At 37.1% G+C, this 26,331-nt stretch overlaps 1 protein-coding gene across 4 annotated transcripts in view; it reads right to left on the bottom strand.

Moving 5' to 3' along the window:
• Nucleotides 1-26,331, bottom strand: part of GABRG3 (gamma-aminobutyric acid type A receptor subunit gamma3) — a 668,605-nt gene that overhangs the window by 298,802 nt on the left and 343,472 nt on the right. The gene's annotated exons all lie outside the window — the stretch shown is intronic.

Raw genomic sequence — 26,331 nt, 5'->3', positions numbered from 1 at the left:
ATGTAACTAATGAATCCATGAACACTACATCAAAAACAAATGATGTATTAAACAGTGGCTAACTGAACATAATAAAAAGAAAGAAAGAAAGAAAAAAACACAAATGAGCAAAGGTTGAAAAGTAAAAGGGATGTAGTGAAAAGAAGGGCCATCTGTACCCCAATGTTTATAGCAGCAATGGCCATGGTCACCAAACTGTGGAAAGAAACAAGATGCCCTTCAATGGACGAATGGATAAGGAAGATGTAGTCCATATACACTATGGAGTATTATGCCTCCATCAGAAAGAATGAATACCCAACTTTTGTATCAACTTGGATGGGACTGGAAGAGATTATGCTGAGTGAAATAAGTCTAGTGGAGAGAGTCAATTATCATATGGTTTCACTTATTTGTGGAGCATAACAAATATCATGGAGGACAAGGGGAGTTAGAGAGGAGAAGGGAGTTGGGGGAAATTGGAAGGGGAGGTGAACCATGAGAGACTATGGACTCTGAAAAACAATCTGAGGGGTTTGAAGGGGCAGGGGTTGGGAGGTTGGGGGAACCAGGTGGTGGGTATTAGAGAGGGCACGGATTGCATGGAGCACTGGGTGTGGTGCAAAAATAATGAATACTGTTATGCTGAAAATTTAAAAAAAAATAAGTAAAAGAGTGGCAAACCAAGAAATAGGCTCTCAGCTGTAGAAGGATGGTGAGTAAGGGATGGGTTAAATTAGTAATGTAGATTAAGAAAGGCATTTGTGATTGCACACTGGATGTCGTATGGAAGTGCTGAATCACTATATTGTATGACTGAAACTAATATTACACTGCACGTTAACTAACAGAAATTTAAATAAAAGCTTAAAAAAAGAATAAGCCAACAATTTGAGAACCGTCATGATGCTCTTCACTCCTGGTCCTCTCAGTACAGAGCATGTATTTCATGAGATGATGACCTGAAATCTAAGTTCTCAGGAAATACACCACTTGATATAAGATATGTGTCAAAGATATGTATAGATTCTTGAAACAAATACTCTCTTTTACCATAACTATTTTCCTTTTTATTCAAGCACAAAAGATATGCATCATATTCAATTCTACAGCCTCTCCCCGGCTACAGTGAAACATGAAAATGTATAGATTTATCTGATATTCTCTACTTCTTGGTCATCCAAAGAAAGGAGATGTGTCCAAAGGTATAGAATGTAGTTCACTTGGCACTTAAATTTTACCCAAGTCCTCTGTTCATGCTCACATAAAGAATAATAGGACTGTTTTGATTCTATTCCCAAACAATGAAAATTGATGAAGAATGCTCTTTGACCGTCAACTTTCTCCCTCCCTCTCTCAGTCTTTGTCTCTCCATTTTTCCTTTCTTCCTCCCTCCCTCCCTTTTTCTTCCTTTCTTCCTTATTTTCTTTCTTTCTCTTTTCTAGATAAATAAATTTGAAGTTCACTTATGAATGAGTAATTTTTGAAATATTTTGAAGAAGAATGATTCAGATTTCCTATTTTGGTAGGCGATTTGGTTGAATCAGTAGACGACAGATTTTAAATCTGAGTGTGAGTGAAAGTTTAAAGAAACACTATATAGAGGAAAGGAAATTAATACACAAATTCAAGTTATATTTAAAATAATATGCATTTGATAGTTATTTGCATTTATAAATGTATTACCTTATAGCTCTAAATTCACCCTCTACTACTTGCTCTGTGGTGACAGACATGGACCCCTGTCAACAATTATCCTTTACAGTTGGTATGGTGTTAAGTATTGTCAGTACAAGGCATAGGAAAGAAACTAAAAAAGAATAGGACTTCTTTTCCTAGTTTGAGTGGGCATCTTTTGGCTTTTTCTTCCTTCTGCTATATAGTATACACTCAGAGCATGCAATCCTTTGTGAATCTGTAGTCCCAGTTCTGGCCTGCTTACCACCTCAATGCAGTTAGTTATCTCGGGAGACACACTGTACACCCCAACTTTTGTGCTAATCATTCAGCAACCAGTTCCTGATGTCTTGTCCTCCTCAATGAATCCATCCATGTTCCTGGGTCTACCTGCACCTCATCAATGTGTCTGACACAGGCCTTGTATCACACAGCCATTTAGCAGCCCCTGAAGCCCAGACTTCCTCTCTGGGACTTCAAATGAGACTTGGTCACCTATACCCATAAGGTTGTTTCCTGCTTGAAAAAACTAACCAAGTTTTTGCCCATTTGTATTCTGACCAGGTGCTTCCTGCTTGTATGCCAATGATAAACCAACTCTGGCCCAGGTCAGCTCAGAGACTTTTCCACTATCTGGAAAGCTGCCAACACAGCTGCTCTAACAAGATCCCAGTGCAAATCCTTGGGAGAAGATTTACTTCCCATTTGTCTCTTCTTTGGATTCTCTCCCTCAGACTTGTTTTGTTGTTGTTGTTGTTTGTTTGTTTTAATGGATTTTATTTTTTGGAACAGTTTTAGCTTCACAGCCAAACTGAGACAAAATTACAAAGATTTCCTGTGTCTCTTCTTGTTTGAGAAGAGATTTTAGAATTTGTGGATGGGCAACGTTCTTTAGTAAGAGCAGCATATATTGTCATTAATGAGCTCACCACCTACTTAGAACAATAAATGGTATTCCCAAAATGAGGCATTATGTGGGCTACATCATCTTGAGTTGTTAATATACACAGTTGACCTTAGCCAGCTCTCTACACAGATTAAATATCTGTTAAGCACCTACTGTAAACAGGTATTTCATAGCTCACAAAAAACGTGATCCCTAACCTCCAAAACTCAACAAGGTCAGTTTTTGTTTTTGTTTTTCTTTTTGTTTTTTTAATAATGACTCAGTGTACAGAAAGAGCAGTCTATAACCAAAATGCATAGTCTTTCTTCCCAATTACATTCTGGCTTCATTGACCCAGCAGGGGAAGTTACATGGTTTACAGATTACCTATTTTCATCTTTTCATGTTGTTAAAGTGACAACAAAGCACTTTTCCCAGACATTCTTTCATTTCATAACTGAAGACCCTAAGGTCTTCTGCACTCCATCATCTTCTTACACCTATTAAACAGGTTTATCAGTAGACAATTGAAATGAAGCACAGCAACTTTTCCTAAATAATGAAAAAGTCAAGCTCTTAGTCCAGATTTCTCCTTCCTTTTTCATATTTATCTATGAAGGTCAGATAAGTTAGTGGCACCATGCAAACTATCCTTGGACAGTTTAAAGGCAGGAGAATTTAAAGGAGAAAAAGACAAGTTTTATAGTAGACAGGCAGGGAATTCAAAATATTTTTTGTGGAGGTTCTGTGTTCACAGTTTACTCTATTTTACTGTTGTTCACTGAGAGCACCCACCTTGTTATGGCTCAGAAAATCCTAGAACTGTCCACACACACTTGCTGAGATGCACTTAAACCCCTAAGCAGAGTAGTAGGAAACAGTGTGAAGTTTCCAAAGAGCCCAGCCACAGGGAAGAAGCAGGTGAGTAAAAGTGCTGCTTTCTGTCCATGGCTCACCTGTTTCAGAAAGAACCCTCTGAATCAGGATCTAGAAGGCAGGCTCCCCATCTTGCTTCACTCAGTGGAACAAAGGCAAATTGGAGGGGAGAAAAGCCCTAAGGAATTCCTAGTACCATTTAACAAGCTGTTTACAAATGACATCCACAAAGCTTTGATAAAGAATGTGCCAGGTTCTCCTTTGAAAAATGCATCCCTTCCCTAGGAATATCCTGAGATTTACATTTCCAAGTTCCTTTTCCGTCTGGAATGTTTGGGGAAAATAGAAGCAGTAGCTGTGTCATGTCCTGCATGCAGTTTCATGCCTTTCAATCATCCAGTGTTCAGAGTATGGATGGAAATGACAGATAATACATTTCTAGAATGTCCTCCAAGGGGTCATTTGCCTTGACATTTGCTCTATTTAGGTAATAACTGCCAAGGTAAAGCCTGGTCTGGTAGAGAAAACCCTGGATTTGGGAAAAAACAAGTGTTGATTTTAACTACCATGCACTAAATATGTGACCTTGAACCTGAAGTTTATTATTTATGTAAAACTCAGTTTTCTCATCTGTAAAAGGGGGTTTGGCAGGTAGGAATGGGGTTCAAAATGTGCTTCTCTGCACACTGACGGGAAACACATGCATAAAAGAAGATCCGTCACTGCTCTTGTGCCACTGCTTGGTGCTGGGTGTGGCATCAGCCCAGAGAACTGGATGCACCCTTTGCTGTAACTCAGCAGCGGCAGGACCCAGACACACTGACGCTGAGATTTACTAACTGGCATTTACTCCTCTTCTGAATTAATTACTTTGGGAGAATGAAGTATTGCCTCTTAAAACTCTGAAAATCAGCCAACATGCTCAGACATTTCATACATCGCTATAGCAGCAGTGACATTTCCCTAATAATTTTTCTAACTCCAATATGGTTAGAAGTTGACACAAGTGTCAAAGATAAAACATACTCTGTGTGTGTGTGTGTCTGTGTGTGTGTGTGTGTGCGTGTGTTTATTTTTGCCTTAAATGGTTTATTGGGATAAAGCCATACTGCACCAAAATACATATCATATCTTATGACCTGGATATCTGTTTTTGCTCCACCTCTCCTCTACCAATAATAATAATAATTATTATAATAGAAGTACTAATAATAATAAAGAGCACAGAATCAATAACCATTGTGCTTGATTAAGACCCCTGGTGATGTAGTAGATGACCTCATTTCTCTTGTTGGATTTCCACAGCTGTGAAAAGTCACTTTAAGGATCAAATGGGGTGATGACCGTAATTGCTCAGAATAGTGTCTGGCTCATACTAAGTGCACCTACGTAAGTGTTAGGGATACACTAAAGATTCCCATGTTCGAACATGGAGGTCTATGTTTAACATTAAGCCACAATCCCTCTACCCCAGCCTCTGAGTAGGTCTGAGCAGGGAAGAAACCAGGGTTTCCCTCATATTCAGCATGGTTCATACTGTATTTTTAAAATTCAGAAAGTGTTTAAGACTTATTTTAGAGAATTCATACGTTATATAAAACAATAAAGACACACAAAGAGAACAGATATTTCACCATTTCTATTCACTCAGATAATGTTTACTATCAAGACTTTGTCAGAGGAAAAGGTTTTAAAGGAAAATAATTTTTTTCCCTAAAATTGGAAACAACTATTAGCTGTCTATCCTGCCCCCACCATACTCATTAAATTTCCTCTGGAAAGCCAAATGTAGAAATAAAATAAAACAAAAATCCTGAACTGGTGGGTAAATACTCAAGTGGATTGTTGACGTAGGTAACTGTTCATTAGCTTAAGGCATCACTTAGGTATTTTGAAGTCTTCCTCTTCATTCTCCATTCCAGTGTTCCAGTTGTCCTGACCTGTTTTCCCCTAAAAATAAATCCCAGAGCAGAAATGTTCGTATCTTCGAGTATCTCTTCCTAAGAATTTGTTTTAAGAAAGAAAATACTGTATAAAAAATATGTAGGAGAACTATAAAAAAAGGAGGAAAACAATCCTTCTTCATAACCAAGCAGTCTGTGCTTTGCTTGGTTTCTTTTGTGTACTCTTCAGGGTTTGTTTGTCTGCCCCAAGAATAAGACAACACTTGTGGGATAATGTTAGATAAAATGTAAAAAAAAATAATAATAATTAATTAAAAATAAATAAAAATAAATTTGTCTACAATGAACAAAGGAAGTAATGACCTTGTGATTAGATTCCCAGTTGTTGTTGCTGAAGCTTTGGTTCCATCTTTGCTGACTTGAAGTTTTGCTTTTTGCAAGATGTAAGAAACATGTAGGTTTTCTGACCTTGTTATTTTTGCAGAATTTGCTTTTGATGGATCAAGCATCTTGGCAACACCAACAACTTTCAGTGGCTCCTTCAAATCAGTTTATGCTATGGCTGTGCACTTGGGCAGAATTAGCTGCATACTCTTGATGCCATGGTGCTCACATCAGTTGTCTATGGTATTGGTGCTGATGTGGAAGTAATGGCTGAGGATGGGGGTGAGGTCTTGAATGGCAAAATGGTCAGACTACTGATGTTTTCCCCATGATATGGTAGTTCAATGAAGTAGTACCATAAATCACTTGGGTACTTTTGATCCCCAGAAGAACACAGAGAGCTGGACTACTACTGCCACTGATAAGATTCCCCATCACTTCCCCAAAATGAACTTTCTTTGTATTCTCAGATTGAAACCTTGATTTTCTTAAACCTTAAATTACATCTCATCAACAACGCACAGTTCAATGAACATATCATTGATATGGTCTAGGGAAAGGAGACTGGCCATCATATCACCAGCTTCATTTTTAACACAGTCACAGAGCTTGGTGTCTGCAGACAATCATATACAGAAATGTGTTCATTGTTGGGTAGATTCTTCTGACTAGAAGAAGTTGAGCTCAGTAGGAAAAGCTAATAGTGTGAAAGTTAGTCTTTTTCCTTTTCCATAGAAAGCCTTCCCTGTGCAGAGTATGTATACTATAGTTGTACATCATTGGGAAATCCAACAGAAAGAGGGGAAATGTACAAACATCTCTCACACCTGTTCTTGCTATTCCAGTCCTATTGATGTTGACATCCTTGACCAAACCAACTAGATATCTCTAAACAGAGTGCCTCTAGTCCTTTTCTATCATTTAGTAACTTGTTATTCTCAGCTTACAGATGGGAGGAAGGAGTTTTAAAGAGATTTAGAGAAATGTGACTACTGCTGATCAGAGAAATTATTGATCGTGTTTTCTTCTAGGATTTTTATGGTTTCAGGTCTCACACTTAGGTCTTTAATCCATTTTGAATTTATTTTTTTGCACAGTATAAAAAGTTGTCCAGTTTCATTTTTTTGCATGTACTTGACCAGTTTTCCCAACACCATTTATTGAAGGTACCGTCTTTTTCCTATTGCATATTCTTTCCTCCGTTGTTGAAGATTAATTGACCATATAATTATGGGTTTATTTCTAGGTTTCCTATTTTGATCTATTGATCTATTTGTGCCATTACCATACTGTTTTGATTATCACAGCTTTGTAGTATATCTTGATATCTGGGATTGTGATACCTCCAGTTAAATTTTTCTTTTTCAAAATTGCTTTGGCTGTTTGGAGTCTTTTATGGTTCCACACAAATTTTAGGATTGTTTGCTCCAGTTCTGTAAAAAATGCTATCGGAATTTTGATAGGGATTTCATTAAATCTGTAGATTGCTTTGAGTAGTATATAAAATCTTTCCATTTGTAATGGCATTGATGGAGCTAGAGAGTATAATGTTAAGCAAAATATATCAGTCAGAGAAAGACAAATACCATGTGATTTCACTCATATGTAGAATTTAAGAAACAAAACAAATGGAAAAAAAGAGAGAGAAAAACAAAGAAATAGACCCTAACAATAGAAAACAAACTGATCATCACCAGACGGCAGATGGAAGGGAAGGGTGGGTTAAACAGGTGATGGGGATTAAGGAGTACCCTTATCCTGATAACCACTAGGTAATATATGGAATTGTTGAATCACTATATCGTATCCCTGAAATTAACATAACACTGTATCAAAACAAAAACTTAGTAACTAAAAAAACAAAGGGGTTGAAAGATATATAAGAATTTCCCTGATGTTCTATAATGAGTGAGCAGGGAGCTGGGATTCTAAACTAGAAAGCTTTGCTTGATATCCTTAGACCCTCCCTCACAGAATCTGCACCTAATATTCTACTGCCACAGGGTTCTTCATAGTAATGAGGATCAGATGACTCCCTCCTGACCTCTAGGGGAGCCCTGGGAAGTGGTTCTCATTGTATACATACTGTCACTTAATTTATGTATGTATTATTCTGCTTTCATAGATGAGAATATCATGTTCAGAAGGGTTAGACAATATGAAAACACCTATACAGTGAGAAGTGGTGAAAGTGGAGGAGAGCTCACTCCTATTTCACTCTAGACCTCCGATGCTTCGACTTCGTTTTTTTACAGACATGCCGTGTTTGGAATGTGCAGACACCCTCTGTGTACGTTCCAGTGCAAGAGTCACAAAACACACTCTTCTCCGTGTGATCCAGACTTGAATACAGGCACACCCAAGACCATTTTCTGCATACCCTTTAGGTGTCAAGAGAAGTGGTCTTGCTGCTATATGATAGAATCTGCAGGATCCTGAAATATCAACTTCTCTGGCACTTCCTTGACCTTCCTACCACCATACCATTCTCCTTACCTCCACCTATTGTAGGTCATTTGGGAAAGAGGCAAGATACCTCCAGCGATCCACTGTGACAGGGTTGGGTATAGTGGGACTACATGAAACAAAGAACTTCTGTAAAGCAAAGAACACAATCAACAAAATGGAAAGCAGTCTAGAAAATGGGAGAAAATATTAGCAAACCATATATCTGGTAAGAGGTTAATATCCAAAATATATAAAGAAATCACACAACTCAGTAGGGAAAAATAATGTGATTACAAAATGGTCAAAGAACCTGAATAGACAGTTTTTCAAAGAAGACATATAGCTGGCCAACAGGTACATGAAAAATGTTCACTATCACTAATCATCAGAGAAATACAAATCAAAGTGACAATGGTATGTTACCTCACACCTATCAAAATGGCTATTATCAAAAAGATAACAAATAGCATTAGGCTAGGCTGTGGAGAAAAAGAAACCCTTGTGCTCTGTTGGTGGGAATGTCAACCAGTTCTACCACTATGGAAAACAGTACAGAGTTTTCTCAGAAAATTAAAAGAAAAACCACCTTACAATCCAGCAATCCCACTTCTGAGCATGTATTCAGAGGAAGTGAAATCAAGATCTCAAAGAGCTCTTCAAACCCATGTTATTTTAACATTATTCATAACAGCTAAGACTGGAAACAATCTAAGTGTTCATAAATGGATGAATAAAGTAGTTGTGATATATACATATATACACACACAGACATACACACACACACATAATGGAATGTTACACAGTCTTGAAAAAGCAAGAAATCCTTTCATTTACAACAACATGGATGGATCTTGAGGGCATTATGCTAAATGAAATAAACCAGACACAGAAATACAAAATGTGTGTGGATCTCAATTATGTGCGGGACATAAAATAGTCACACATGTAGCAGAGAGTAGGAAGATGGCTTTCAGGGTCTCAAGGGAGGAGGAACTAGGGAAGTAATGGTCAAAGGGTGCAAAGTTTCAGTTATGCAAGATAAATAAATTCTGGAGATCCACTCTAGAGCATGGTGCCTATAGCTAACAATACTTCACTACGTCCATAAAATCTGCTAAGAGGGTAGATCTTGTATTAAGTGAAATTATCAAACAATGAAAAATAATAAAGGGAGCTGGAGGAAACTTTGGGACATATGGATATATTTATGGCCTTGATAGTGGTAATGATTTCATGGGTATATATTTACCCCCAAACTTATTGAGTTGTACACATTAAATATGTACAGCTTTTTACATGTCAATCATGCCTCAATAAAATCATTTCAAAAAATGAAAGTGGCAGAATGTCATTATGGAAGAAAAAAGAAGAGGAGGAAAAAAGAAAAAAATAAAAGAAGAAGAGCACAGCCTTCAAATTCACAACACCTCTTGCAGTGAAGCATTCTTTGTTCTGCCATGATCAAGTCCTTAACCTCTCTGAACATCTTACTTTACCTAAAGCTAGAATAAAATAACCCATCTTCAAGACTGGACAGTGAAGCCATGATAATCATGTGTAGCAGTAGTTTACCACTTTTAATGAGTTTCCACCACATTGAGGGTAATATTTACATGGAGGATATCCCAAAGCCCTGCTATTTCTGTTGCGGATATCATCACTGTCATTGTAGAAGGCATGACCAGTCATAACCACCTGCAATGGACATCCTCCCACCACCCCCCTGCAAGGTTTACATGGGAAGGTAGAGACACTACAGAACAGGAGAGGGCAGAGATCAAGGAATACATGGGAAATTGAGCTGCCTGGCAAGTGTAGGGTAAGCCCCTTGAGGAGTATGGGACAGGTAGAGAGAATGTGACAATGTCCACCTCACCCACCACACAGGTTGCCTGATGTGGTCCTTGATGGGAAACCTGGTTACCATGGTGCTGTCTTGATTCTCACCGAGAGGTGTAGGATGCGGACTCAGTTTTGTCTCCCAGACATGCCACAGAGTTCATTCTAACTGCATCCAAATTACGTAGATTCAAGCAGATGCTGGAACATTTGAGACCCTGGAATCCACATATTAGTATTTGGGAGGGTGGGAACTTCCTCTCAGTATCAGTCAGGGTTCTTCAAAGAACTGAACCAACAGGATAAACAGATATAGATGGGCATAAGCATAAGAGAAGACTTATTAGAGGAATTGGCTCATGCGGTTATAGAGGCCAAGAGGTCCTATGATCTGTCATCTATAAGCTGAAGACTCAAAAGAGCTGGTGATGTAAGGATACCTTGGAGAAATTGTAGGTTCAGTTCCAGATCACACAATAAAGGAAGCATTACAATAAATCTAGTCAAATGTGGTTTTTGGTTTCCCAGCATTCATTCTAACTGCACTTTATGAAGTGTGCAATGATAGTATGTCCAAAAAAAAACCAATTTACATACCTTAATTTAAAATACTATATTATTAACTATATAAACTATATAGTTATAACTATATAAACTATAATTATATATAGTATAAAATACTATATTATTAACAAAGACTACCATCATCTGAGCTTCCAGGGAATCATAATCATAGAGCACAGAGCACCATAACAAATATAATAATATGAAAGAGGTTGAAATATTGTGAGAATTTCCAAAATATTCACAGAGACATGCAATGAACAAATAATTTGGGAAAACATAGCATGAATAGACTTGTTCAACATAGGGTTGCCACAAACTTTCAATTTGTGTAAAAAAAGACACAATATCTGTGAAGCACAATGAGTGAAGGGAAATAAAATGAGGTATGCCTATGTAAGACTGAGTCCATAGACCTGACAATTGGGAGCTAATCATGTAAGTCCCAGTCTGAGTCTGGAGGCCTCAGAACCAGTAGAAGCAATGCCTGAGGGCAGGAGAAGACAGCAATGAGTAATGAGTGCAAGTTTCATAATCCTCTGCCTTGCTGTTGTATTTGGACTTTCAGTGGACTGGATGAGGGTACCAACACTGAAGAGGGTAATCTATTTTAGTCTACTAGTTAAATGCTAATCTCTCTTCTGAAGACACCCTCACAGACACACCCAGGAATAATGTTTTACCAGTTTTCCAAGCAACACGTAGCATGGCCAAATTGACAGGTAAAATTAACCACCACTCTCCCCATGGAAGATGGGTTTCCTTTTAGAAGTCTCACACCTGAGCATTTTCTTCAGAGGACATAGGATGACTGCTGGCATTTCACACCATCTGCTATTTGGTAATTAACTCCTCCCAACAAAGGAAAATAACTTTCAAAGAGCTGTGTGATTCCTTTCCTCCAAAGCAAAAGGGATGGGAGGGAGACAGCCGCACCTGCCAGGATGCTCTACCTGGCAGAAGGCCCAACTCATTAATGCATTTGGGCAGCATTCAGGAAACAAGCAAATTTGACTCAGCTTATTTTAAGACACACACACCAGTCATGAAAGCATTTGGATGAACCAAGAGTACTTAGTTCCCTCTCCAGGTCACATCAACAAAGGCTAAGAATAAAATACATTTGGCTGTATTCTGGCTGCTGCACACATAGTAATAAGGTATTAGTGACTCCTAAAAATAAGTCTTTCTGGTTTGTATGTACCTCTGCACAGCCAATCAGATGTTGCTGGAACCTGATAGTGATAAGGCTAAGTGAAATCTTCCAGTCCTGACCAGCCTGCCTTCCTGTCTTGAAAGGATACAATTCCACTGACCATGAGATGCAGATGGTAACCTCCCTCTAGGTTCTGAGACCTAACTTGGAGCATGAACCTCATTGATGTCTTTAGATTCTTTTTCCAAGTTAATATTCCTCAGGGACCCTATAGCCATGAAGGAATTGGAACACAGTGAACCACAGTCTCAATCAAATTCAGTAGCAATGATTTTAGCTTCATAGCCACAGAACTGTGGAATTTTTGATCAGCTGAAACTGGTTTCCATTACCCTTTGTCTTTTTTTTTGTTTTTGTTTTTGTTTTTGTTTTTTCCTATCACGTCATGGCAGGTATGTATTAAAAGGAAAATAGAAGGCATGCATTACTAAAGGAACTTTTAAATCAAATTGTCTTTTTTTTTTTTTTTTGCTATTGAATTGTATGTGTTCTTTATATGTTTTGGATATTAGTCCTTTACCATATATATGATTCACAAATATTTTATCACATTCAATAGGTTGCCTTTTCTTTCTTTCTTCTTCTTCTTCTTCTTCTTTTTTTTTTCTTGTTTCCTTTGCTGTGCAAAAGCCTTTTAGTATCATGCATCCCCCAGATATTTATTTATTTATTTATTTATTATTTATTTAGTTTGGGTTTTGGTATCAGATTATAAATATCATTACTGAGACCTATGTCAAGGAACTTACATCTTGTGTTTTCTTCTAAGAGTTTTATGGTTTGAGGTCTTACATTTAAATCTTTAATCCTTTTTAAAAAAATATTTTTGTATTTATTTATTTGACAGAGATCACAAGGAGGTATAGAGGCAGGCAGAAAGAGAGAAGGGGGAAGCAGGATCCCTGTCGAGCGGAGATTCCAATGTGGGTTCAACCCCAGGACCCTGAGACTATGACCTGAGCTGAAGGCAGATGCTTAACCCACTGAGACACCCAGGCACCCCTCTTTAATCCTTTTTGAGTTAATTTTTTTGTACATGTAAAATAGTGGTCAACTGCTTTTCTTTTCTTTTTTTTTTTTTTCATGTTTTCCCAGCACCATTTATTGAAGAGACTGTCTTTTCCATTGTATATTCTTGGTTCCTCTGTCATTAATCAATTGAGCATATATGCATGGGTCTATTTATGGACTTTCTATTCTGTTCCATTGATTTGTGTCTGTTTTTTCCAAAAGCTATTGGAATTTTGGTAGAGACTGCACTGTATCTTATTGCTTTGACTAGTGTGGACATTTTAACGATATTGATTCTTTCAATGCATAAGCGTCGAGTATTTTTCCATTTATTTGTGTTTTCTTCAATTTATTTCTTATAGCTTTCAGACTACACCTAGGTATTTAGGTGTATTAATGTCTTTTTTTTTTTTTTGTATTAATGTCTTTCAGCTTTCAGACTACACCTAGGTATTTAGGTAAATGACACAAACAGGGAGCAACATAGGAAAGAGGAATCAAGAACATTATGATTTTAAGTAAATCACACAGATTTAAAGGAGATGAATAGCTGGTTTGAAAACCTCTGGGAGAGTCTAAGACTGTGGTTTCCAACAACAGTTGGCCATGAGCTGTAGGTAAACTATTAAGTAATTGAAATGTGACTACTCCAAACTAAAAAGCGAGGTTAACATAAAATACACATTGGATATTGAAGACACTATGAAACTGTCCCATACTAATTTATTAAAGCATCTCACTAATTATTTTCATATTTATTGCATGTTTAAATAATGATATTTTGATAAATTTTGTTAAGTAAAATATTATTTAATTTAATTTCATGTTTGTTTTAACTTTTTAAAATGTGAGTTCAAGAGGGGTGCCTGAGTTGCTCAGATAGTTAAGTGCCCAACTATTGATCTCAACTTAGGTCTTAATCTCAGGGTCATGATTTCAAGCCCCACATTGGGTTCCCTAACGAACATGAAGCCCACTTTAAAAAATGATGTGACTCCTAAAAATGTATAATTATATCTTTGGTTTGCATTTATTTCTCTTAGTATGATAAAAGAAGATCAAGGAGTGTTAATTGAAAATAAACACTTCGAAAAATAAAGAGACCACAATGCTACTCAGAGGGAACAGTTACACAGTTTAAAAGAAATGTAAAACAGAGGAAAAAGCTAATACAGACACTGTGCTGTTGCTTATACAGCTCATGGATATATTTTATTTGGTCAGTAAAGTTTTAACCTACAAAATGTTTTAATTATACCTTTAATCTTAAATGAATTTGTTGTTGACTTAAAAATATTGGAAGCCTTCATATAAAAATTAAAATCTCCTCCTTGAGAAATAAAAACACCTAGCAAATCTTTCCTGTGTTCCATCAAAGTAAAATCTGGCAAACACTGAAAGTGGTTCTCTCACAGGCAATTTATGTACTTTGCCATAATCTCCACCATGACCTGTTGTACACTGGAGCCTGAAATTAAATGTCAGCTGCTATTTATTTGTCAAGCATGTAGTCATGTTTCTTGCTGTATACTTATGAGGGAAAAAAATACATACGGTAACCAGAGTCATTCACTGAAATTCTTGATGTGGCTCTGTTTTGTGTTGGTTTTGTTTTGTTTTGTTTTGTGAGAGTGTGTGTGAGTGTTCATTGCATTTGCAACCCCTACCCTATAGAATAGGAGAGCATGGCACAGAGTGAAGAAGGGCTAAGAGTAAATCTTGGCATCTGTATAGAATATGAGTTTCTTGGAGTTAGGAGCACTAGATAAGGAAAAACAGAAACAGAAATTTCTGACATATCAGACTACAACAGGGAAAATAATTAAAGGATGATCAAAGATAACTATCTCTGGGACACTAATATATATTTTCAATTTATCTTACAAGATAAGACATATCATATCTATAACTATATATGTATCTTTCATTATATCTTATAAGAACAATTTAAAAATAATTCAAGATCAGGAATAGAAAGCAATATCCTTCTAGATATGATAGCATAACAGTTTCAGATATTAAAAGAGATATGGAAAGAGGTATCAGATTTCAACATCAGAAGGAAGCTGAACATATCAACAATCAGAAGGTCACAGAAAATGGAGGGGTGGACTTGAAATTTATACATGTGAGGTACTGTTATTGAGTAGATAACCAAATTCCTAAGAAAAACACAACAGGTTAGTGTATCCTCCTTCCTTCACAGAAACTTCTCATGAAATTGAGTAAAGTGAAGCACAACTGCCATTGGCCACCAGATGCCATTTCTCATCAAGCACATAGCTACTCTTGAATGAGGGGCTCATGGAAAGCTAGAAGAGCTAGCAAACATCCCTCCTCATTAAGTAACCATGAAGGAATATGGAGGATAATCCTATTGTCATGATGATTATGATCCTCTTTAGAGACCTCCGTTCTACTCACAATGGCTATATTTGACTCCTTTCATATGTGTTGTTCTGCAGGTGAAATTATTAAATTATTAAATCATGTAACTAAAAACTGTAGAATAAGCTATTTTTGGTTTGCAATTAAATGCAATTAAAACTCTATGAGTAAAATCCATAGACACTAGATCTTTGTGTTTGAATTGTCTATACACAAGTTATTGAGGATGACTTTAGTTTAAAATGAAAATATAAAGGAGATAGATTAGTGTTGTATAGAGCTATATTTTGAATGAAAAAGAGACAAAATCCATAAATGGAATGGTAAAGCATGAACTTTCAAGACAGAATGAAGTGAAGTTAGAGAGGGAAGAAGGAATCTTGTAGGTTATGGTAAAGCATTCAAGCTTGATACTATCACCAGGGGTAAGAACTTTTGAACAGTTAGAAGTACAGGATTTATATATATATATTTTAGTAAGCCAATGCCAGGATATATGTATATAATGAACTTGAAATACAAGAGTGGGAGTGGAAACCCCAACAGGTAGAAACAGTTAACAGTGAACAAGTTCAAGGACATTTTTGAGGCAGACTAAATAGTAATTGGTTTAATACCATGGAAGAAGCACTTTCCAGAAGTCAGAGGATCCCATTTCTAATCCCTTAACCTTGGACAGTGACAGCATCTGTTTCTGTTTCCTCATCTACACATGAGCAAGAGGGACTAGATGAGGAGTTTTTAAACTCTGAACTACAAATTATGTAGCTGATAGATTCAAAATATTCTATTAAATTTTCTAAGTGTATGAATAAAGGACCATAGTTTTGTCCAGAATCTCAAAGTGGAATGTAACCCCAAAATATGTAAGAACCATTGTAAAAGAGTGTTTGTCACTGAGATCTCTAAGCTGGAACTTCTGGCCCAGGGTTTCCAGAAATTTCTAATAATTCAGAAGTTTGTTTCACTGAAGTGAAGGAAGAGGCATAGGATCTTTATTTGTCATTTTTCACTTTATTATTTCACTTAAGCCCATAAAATATTAATTTATCAGCAATTTGGACCAATTATATTTAGGAATTGGGCCTATAATGCCACCTCAGTATGATTACTCATATTTCTATCTTTATGAAGTAAAGATTTGGGGGGTGTTAAGTTTGTTAAGTTTTTTTTTAAGATTATAAATATTTTTTATTATGTTATGTTAGTCACCATACAGTACATCATTTGTTTTTGATGTAGTGCTCCATGATTCTTTATTTGCATGTAATACACAGCACTCATTACAACAAATTCCCTCCTTAATATCCATCACTGAGCTAACCCATCCCCCTACCCCATACCCTCTGAAACCCTCAGATTGTTTCCTGGAGTCCAGTCTCTCATGCTGTCATGGTTCCTCTCTCCTTCTGATGCCCCCCCTTCAGTTTTCCCTACATTCTCCTCATGTCTTCCATGCTGTTCCTTATGTTCCACATGTGGGTGAAACCATATGATAATTGTCTTTCTCTGCTTGACTTATTTCACTAAGCATAATCTCCTTCAGTTCCATCCATGTTAATGTGAATCGTGGGTATTTGTCCTTTCTCATGGCTGAGTAATATTCCATTGTATATATGAATCACATCTTCTTTATCCATTCATCTGTTGAAAAGCATCTTGACTCCTTCCACAGTTTGGCTATAGTGGACATTGCTGTTATGAACTTTGGGTGCATATGGCCTTCTTTTCACTATATCTATATCTCTGAGGTAAACACCCAGGAGTACAATTGCTGGGTCATAAGGTAGCTCTATTTTTAACTTCTTGAGGAAACTCCATACTGTTTTATAAAGTGGCGGTACCAGATTGCATTCCCACCAACAGTGTAATAAGTTGTTTTTTTAAAAAAATAGATTTTGGATATTAGAGTTTTATCTGATAAGACATTTGCAAATATCTTCTCGCATCCTATAGATTGTCTTTTGGTTTTGTCTACTGTTTCCTTTGCTGAAATTTAAAATAGGTTTAAACTTATGGAAAAAAAAAATCATAAGGATCTTACAGGTAGTTCCCAACACACTACACCTAGTTTCCCCTATTATTAATATCTTACACTAATAGGTACATTTGCCACAATTAATGAGTCAACATTGGTACACTATTGTCCAGTCTTCTTTTTTCAGATTTCATCAATTTGCCCCTAATGCTCTTTTTCTATTCTGGGATGTCATCCAAGATACCACCTTGGCTATGATGGTTCCACAGACATTCCTTGTTCTCAATGGCATTGGCATTTCTGAACAGTACTATTCAAGATTTTGTAGAATGTATGTCAATTAAGATTTGTATGGTGTTTGAGGAGGAGTCAAGATGGCGGGGAAGTAGCAGGCTGAGACTACTTCAGCTAGCAGGAGTTCAGCTAGATAGCTTATCTAAAGATTGCAAACACCTGCAAATCCATCAGCAGATCGAAGAGAAGAAGAACAGCAATTCTGGAAACAGAAAAACAACCACTTTCTGAAAGGTAGGACTGGCGGAGACGTGAATCCAAAGCGACGGGAAGATAGACCCCGGGGGGAGGGGCCGGCTCCCAGCAAGTGGCGGAGCAACGGAGCACAAAATCAGGACTTTTAAAACTCTGTTCTGCTGAGGGACATCACTCCAGAAGCTAAATCGGGACGAAGCCCATGAGAGGTCAGTGTGGCCTCAGGTCCCGCAGGGTCACAGAAGGATCGGGGGTGTCTGAGTGTCGCAGCACTTGCGGGTATTGGAACGGAAAAGCCGGCTACAGAGACAGAGCCGACAGTAAGCTCACAGCTCGGTGTTACCTTGAACCAGCCACAGGCTCGGTGAGCTTGGAGTGCGGCCAGAGTCAGGCAGACGGGAGTAACTGGGCGGTGTTCTCTGAGGGAGCAATGAGGAGTGGGGCCCCGGGCTCTCGGCTCCTCCGGGCCGGAGACCAGGAGGCCGCCATTTGTATTCCCATCCTCCGGAACTCTACGGAAAGCGCTCAGGGAACAAAAGCTCCCAAAAGCAAACCTGAGCAGATTACTCAGCCCAGCCCCTGGTAAGGGCGGTGCAATTCCGCCTGGGGCAAAGACACTTGAGAATCACTACACAAGGCCTCTCCCCCAGAAGATCAACAAGAAATCCAGCCAAGACCAAGTTCACCTACCAAGGAGTGTGGTTTCAATACCAAGGAGAGCAGCAGAATTCCAGAGGAGGAGAAAGCAAAGCATGGAACTCATGGCTTTCTCCCTGTGATTTTCTTTAGTCCTGCAGTTAATTTACTTTTTTCTATTTTTTTTTTCCTCGCCTTCTGGTACAATTTTTTTTTTAAACTTTTACCCTTTTCTTTTTTAACGTTTTTTAACTAGTTTATCTAATATATATATTTTTTCTTTTTTATATTTTTCTTTATTTGTTTTCTTTTTTTAAATTCTTTTCTTTTTTTTTTTTTCTTTCTTCCTTTTTGAACCTCTTTTTATCCCCTTTCTCCCCCCATCACGATTTGGGATGATTCGGTTAAAGCATATTTTCCTGGGGTTGTTGCCACCCTTTTAGTATTTTACTTGCTCCTTCATATACTCTTATCTGGACAAAATGACAAGACGGAAAAATTCAACACAAAAAAGAACAAGAGGCAGTACCGAAGGCTAGGGACCTAATCAATACAGACATTGGTAATATGTCAGATCTAGAGTTCAGAATGACAATTCTCAAGGTTCTAGCCGGGATCGAAAAAGGCATGGAAGATATTAGAGAAACCCTCTCGGGAGATATAAAAGCCCTTTCTGGAGAAATAAAAGAACTAAAATCTAACCAAGTTGAAATAAAAAAAGCTATTAATGAGGTGCAATAAAAAATGGAGGCTCTCACTGCTAGGATAAATGAGGCAAAAGAAAGAATTAGTGATATAGAAGACCGAATGACAGAGAATAAAGAAGCTGAGCAAAAGAGGGACAAACAGCAACTGGACCATGAGGTGAGAATTCGAGAGATAAGTGACACCATAAGACGAAACAATATTAGAATAATTGGGATTCCAGAAGAGAAGAAAGAGAGAGGGGAGCAGAAGGTATACTGGAGAGAATTATTGGGGAGAATTTCCCCAATATGGCAAAGGGAACGAGCATCAAAATTCAGGAGGTTCAGAGAACGCCCCTCAAAATCAATAAGAATAGGCCCACACCCGTCACCTAATAGTAAAATTCACAAGTCTCAGTGACAAAGAGAAAATCCTGAAAGCAGCCCAGGAAAAGAAGTCTGTAACATACAATGGTAAAAATATTAGATTGGCAGCTGACTTATCCAGAGACCTGGCAGGCCAGAAAGAGCTGGCATGATATTTTCAGAGCACTAAACGAGAAAAACATGCAGCCAAGACTACTATATCCAGGTAGGCTATCATTGAAAATAAAAGGAGAGATTAAAAGCTTCCAGGACAAGCAAAAACTGAAAGAATTTGCAAACACCAAACCAGCTCTACAGGAAATATTGAAAGGGGTCCTCTAAGCAAAGAGAGCCTACAAGTGGTAGATCAGTAAGGAACAGAGACCATATACAGTAACAGTCACCTTACAGGCAATACAATGGCACTAAATTCATATCTCTCAATAGTTACCCTGAATGTTAATGGGCGAAATGCCCCTGTCAAAAGACACAGGGTATCAGAATGGATAAAAAAACAAAACCCATCAATATGTTGCCTCCAAGAAACTCATTTTAAGCCCGAAGACACCTCCAGATTTAAAGTGAGGGGGTGGAAAAGAATTTACCATGCTAATGGACATCAGAAGAAAGCAGGAGTGGCAATCCTTATATCAGATCAATTAGATTTTAAGCCAAAGACTATAATAAGAGATGAGGAAGGACACTATATCATACTCAAAGGGTCTGTCCAAAAAGAAGATCTAACAATTTTAAATATCTATGCCCCCAACGTGGGAGCAGCCAACTATATAAACCAATTAATAACAAAATCAAAGAAACACATCAACAATAATACAATAATAGTAGGGGACTTTAACACTCCTCTCACTAAATGGACAGATCATCCAAACAAAAGATCAGCAAGGAAATAAAGGCCTTAAACGACACACTGGACCAGATGGACATCACAGATATATTCAGAACATTTCATCCCAAAGCAAAAGAATACACATTCTTCTCTAGTGCACATGGAACATTCTCCAGAATAGATCACATCCTCGGTCCTAAATCAGGACTCAACCGGTATCAAAAGATTGGGATCATTCCCTGCATATTTTCAGACCACAATGCTCTAAAGCTAGAACTCAACCACAAAAGGAAATTTGGAAAGAACCCAAATACACGGAGACTAAACAGCATCCTTCTAAAGAATGAATGGGTCAACCGGGAAATTAAAGAAGAATTGAAAAAAAAATCATGGAAACAAATGATAATGAAAATACAACGGTTCAAAATCTGTGGGACACAACAAAGGCAGTCCTGAGAGGAAAACATATAGCGGTACAAGCCTTTCTAAAGAAACAAGAAAGGTCTCAAATACACAACCTAAACCTACACCTAAAGGAGCTGGAGAAAGAACAAGAAAGAAACCCTAAGCCCAGCAGGAGAAGAGAAATCATAAAGATCAGAGCAGAAATTAATGAAATAGAAACCAAAAAAACAATAGAACAAATCAACGAAACTAGGAGCTGGTTCTTTGAAAGAATTAATAAAATTGATAAACCCCTGGCCCGACTTATCAAAAAGAAAAGAGAAAGGACCCAAATAAATAAAATCATGAATGAAAGAGGAGAGATCACAACGAACACCAAAGAAATACAAACTATTATAAGCACATACTATGAGCAACTCTACGCCAACAAATTTGACAATCTGGAAGAAATGGATGCATTCCTAGAAACATATAAACTACCACAACTGAACCAGGAAGAAATAGAAAGCCTGAACAGACCCATAACCATAAGGAGATTGAAACATTCATTAAAAATCTCCAAACAAAAGCCCAGGGCCAGACGGCTTCCCGGGGGAATTCTACCAAACATTTAAAGAAGAACTAATTCCTATTCTCCTGAAAGTGTTCCAAAAAATAGAAATGGAAGGAAAACTTCCAAACTCTTTTTATGAGGCCAGCATCACCTTGATCCCAAAACCAGACAAGGATCCCATCAAAAAAGAGAGCTATAGACCAATATCCTTGATGAACACAGATGCAAAAATTCTCACCAAAATACTGGCCAATAGGATTCAACAGTACATTAAAAGGATTATTCACCACGACCAAGTGGGATTTATTCCAGGGCTGCAAGGTTGGTCCAACATCCGCAAATCAGTCAATGTGATACAACACATCAATAAAAGAAAGAACAAGAACCATATGATACTCTCAATAGATGCTGAAAAAGCATTTGACAAAGTACAGCATCTTTCCTGATCAAAACTCTTCAAAGTGTAGGGATAGAGGGCACATACCTCAATATCATCAAAGCCATCTATGAAAAACCCACCGCAAATATCATTCTCAATGGAGAAAAACTGAAAGCTTTTCCGCTAAGGTCAGGAACACGGCAGGGATGTCCATTATCACCACTGCTATTCAACATAGTACTAGAGGTCCTAGTCTCAGCAATCAGACAACAAAAGGAAATTAAAGGCATCCAAATTGGCAAAGAGGAAGTCAAATTATCACTCTTCGCAGATGATATGATACTATATGTGGAAAACCCAAAAGACTCCACTCCAAAACTGCTAGAACTTGTACAGGAATTCAGTAAAGTGTCAGGATATAAAATCAATGCCAGAAATCAGTTGCATTTCTCTACACCAACAACAAGACAGAAGAAAGAGAAATTAAGGAGTCAATCCCATTTACAATTGCACCCAAAACCATAAGATACCTAGGAATAAACCTAACCAAAGAGGTACAGAATCTATACTCAGAAAACTATAAAGTACTCATGAGAGAAATTGAGGAAGACACAAAGAAATGGAAAAATGTTCCATGCTCCTGGATTGGAAGAATAAATATTGTGAAAATGTCTATGCTACCTAAAGCAATCTACACATTTAATGCAATTCCTATCAAAGTACCATCCATCTTTTTCAAAGAAATGGAACAAATAATTCTAAAATTTATATGGAACCAGAAAAGACCTCGAATAGCCAAAGGGATATTGAAAAAGAAAGCCAACGTTGGTGGCATCACAATTCCGGACTTCAAGCTCTATTACAAAGCTGTCATCATCAAGACAGCATGGTACTGGCACAAAAACAGACACATAGATCAATGGAACAGAATAGAGAGCCCAGAAATAGACCCTCAACTCTATGGTCAACTAATCTTCGACAAAGCAGGAAAGAATATCCAATGGAAAAAAGACAGCCTCTTCAATAAATGGTGCTGGGATAATTGGACAGCCACATGCAGAAAAATGAAATTGGACCATTTCCTTACACCACACACGAAAATAGACTCAAAATGGATGAAGGACCTCAATGTGCGAAAGGAATCCATCAAAATCCTTGAGGAGAACACAGGCAACAACCTCTTTGACCTCAGCCGCAGCAACATCTTCCTAGGAACATCGCCAAAGGCAAGGGAAGCAAGGGCAAAAATGAACTATTGGGATTTCATCAAGATCAAAAGCTTTTGCACAGCAAAGGAAACAGTTAACAAAATCAAAAGACAACTGACAGAATGGGAGAAGATATTTGCAAATGACATATCAGATAAAGGACTTGTGTCCAAAATCTATAAAGAACTTAGCAAACTCAACACCCAAAGAACAAATAATCCAATCAAGAAATGGGCAGAGGACATGAACAGACATTTCTGCAAAGAAGACATCCAGATGGCCAACAGACACATGAAAAAGTGTTCCATATCACTCGGCATCAGGGAAATACAAATCAAAACCACAATGAGATATCACCTCACACCAGTCAGAATGGCTAAAATCAACAAGTCAGGAAATGACAGATGCTGGCGAGGATGTGGAGAAAGGGGAACCCTCCTACACTGTTGGTGGGAATGCAAGCTGATGCAGCCACTCTGGAAAACAGCCTGGAGGTTCCTCAAAATGTTGAAAATAGAACTGCCCTATGACCCAGCAATTGTACTACTGGGTATTTACCCTAAAGATACAAATGTAGTGATCCGAAGGGGCACGTGCACCTGAATTTTTATAGCAGCAATGTCCACAATAGCCAAACGATGGAAAGAACCTAGATGTCCATCAACAGATGAATGGATTAAGAAGATGTGGTATATATACACAATGGAATTCTATGCAGCCATCAAAAGAAATGAAATCTTGCCTTTTGCGACAACATGGATGGAACTAGAGCGTATCATGCTTAGCGAAATAAGTCAAGCAGAGAAAGACAACTATCATATGATCTCCCTGGTATGAGGAAGTGGTGATGCAACATGGGGGCTTAAGTGGGTAGAAGAAGAATCAATGAAACAAGATGGAATTGGGAGGGAGACAAACCATAAGTGACTCTTAATCTCACAAAACAAACTGAGGGTTGCTAGGGGGAGGGGGGTTAGGTGAAGGGGTTGGGATTATGGACATTGGGGAGCGTGTGTGCTTTGGTGAGTGCTGTGAAGTGTGTAAACCTGGTGATTCACAGACCTGTACACCTGGGGATAAAAATATATGTTTATAAAAAATAAAAAATTTAAAAAAAAGAATATTAAAAAAAAAGATTTTTCTGTTTACCAGTAAAAAAATATATATATATATATTTGTATGTTGTTTTTCTTATGATTATATGAGGTTATGGGTTTTTAGAAGGGAGACCACAGGAGGAAGTGCCATTATCATCACATCATATCAAGGGTACCTACTATCAATACGATTTATATCTGTTCACATTGACCTTAATCACCTGGCTGAAATAGTGTTTGTCAGTTTTCTCCACTATAAAATGGCTCATTTTATCCCTTTCTATGATAAATTTCTTGGAAGGAAGTCACTATGCTCATCCTTGACTTAAGAGGTAAGGAGTTATGTTCTACCTCCATGAGGGTGGAATATCTATATAAATTATTAGGAATCCTTCTGCATGGAAGATTTGTTTCTTTTACCAAACTACTTAAGGGGAAGATATATTCTGTTGTATGAGCATATCAAATTTTATCTGTTCATCAGTTGATGGGATTTGAGTATATCTGTATATCTATCTTTATAGCAGCACCAGACCACACTGTCTTCGTTATTGTACCTTAGTAGTAAGTTTTGAAATCAGAAGTGTGAGCTCTCTAAATCTGTTCTTCTTTCAAGATTTTTTTGGCTATTCTAGATTTATTTAATTACCCCATAAATTTTAGAATCAATTTGTCAATTTCGGAGGAAAAGGGCCAGCTGAGGTTTTGATAAGTATTGCACTGAATCTATAGATTATTTTGAAAAGCATTACCACCTTAAAAACATTAAGTCTCAGTTCATGAACATAGCATGCCTTTACATTTGTTTAGATTTTCCTTCCTTTCTTTCAACATTTCTGAAGTTATCAACATACAACTCTTGCACTTATTTTGCTAAATTCACTCTTAAGTATTATATTCTTTTTGATACTTTAGTAAATTAATTGGTTTCTTACTTTCCTATTCAAGGTTTCATTTTATAATTTATAGAAATACAAATGTTGTTTGTATATTGCTCTTGTATCCTGTAATCTTAATCCATTGAAATTTATTGACTTACTTCATTACTGCTATAAGGCTTATTTTGCACAAAGCCTCCTGTGCACTTAAGAACAACGTATATTCTGTTGTTGTTCAGTGGACTACTCTATATATATCTACTAGATCTGGTTGCTTTGAAGTACTATTCAGGTCTTCTGTTTCCCTGGTAGACCTCCTATTTACAGTTTTTTCTTTCCATTTTTGAAAGTGGGTTATTAAAATATCTAACTATTATTGCTGAGTCGTCTGTTTTTCCCTCCAGATAGGTCAATTTTTACTTAAATTTTAATTTTACTTTATGTATTTTAATGTTGCATTATTAGAACATTATGCCTGTTTATTATTACTGTGTATTTCTTGATGTGCTGATACATTTTATTATTATTAAATGTGCTTCTTTGTCTTTAATAACAATTTTCTTTAATATATTTTATTTTATACTAATATAACTAATCCAACTCTCTTTTGGTCACTACTTGCATTATATATCTTATTTCATAATTTCACTTCTAAATGATTTGTCTTTGAATCTAAATTGTGTCTCATATAGACAATATATGGTAGGATCATGATCTTTTATCCTTTCTCTCACTTTTTGTTTATCCATGCATCTGTTGATAGACACTGGTTGCTTATCACGCATCTATTGATGGACACTGGGTTCCTCAGCTTGTGGACTCAGGAGAAACTCTCCCTAAAAGTAGATTCCCTGTCCTGACTTGGCTCTGGGAACAATAGAAAAGAAAAAATTCCTTCCAGGAATGTAAAATCACAACCTGAAATCACAGATATGTAGCTAGAATTCATACCAACTCTGTAGCCTAGGAATCCAGATTTAAACTTTAAAGTTATAGAGACACCAGAGCCAGAGCAAAACCTCCTTAGAAAAACCCGTTTTAAATGTAAGCCCCAAAGAAATCCTACAGAAAAAAAATTACAAGAAACATGAACTCAAATGAAAAATTACATATTGGACAGAAAAGTAAACTAATTACCATGTAACTGAGTAAAACAAAACAACAAAGTCTGCAAGTTGCTCCCACAAAGATATCAGAAAGTTTGGGAAATTTAAATAAATGGAAGATGACATTAAAAATTTAGTGAAGAAATAAGATGTTGTCAAATTGCATAAAGAACTAGAAAAAAAGCAAAATATAGGATGTCTAAAATAATGAGAAACAACCATTAAAGTTATAAAGTAAATAGATGAATTAATAACATATTAGAGCATTGGAAGGGTCTACATAGCTAAATTGGGTTCACTGAGAACACTGGTAAATAGTGAAGTGGACAAATTACTAGGAAAATTATATACATATATACCAAACTGACTCACAAAGAAATAGACTATTTGAATGGTTCCATAATTTTCAAAGTAATTAAATAAATAGAGAATAGCAGTCCTAATAAATCTACAGGCACGTTTACCAGACATTCACAGACATTAGCCATCTACTTGTTAGGCATTAAAAATATGTGTTATCAACATATATAA

Source organism: Mustela erminea, chromosome 5 (assembly GCF_009829155.1).
Source record: "Mustela erminea isolate mMusErm1 chromosome 5, mMusErm1.Pri, whole genome shotgun sequence".
NCBI lineage: Eukaryota > Metazoa > Chordata > Mammalia > Carnivora > Mustelidae > Mustela > Mustela erminea.
This window is presented reverse-complemented; position numbering and strand designations above follow the sequence as displayed.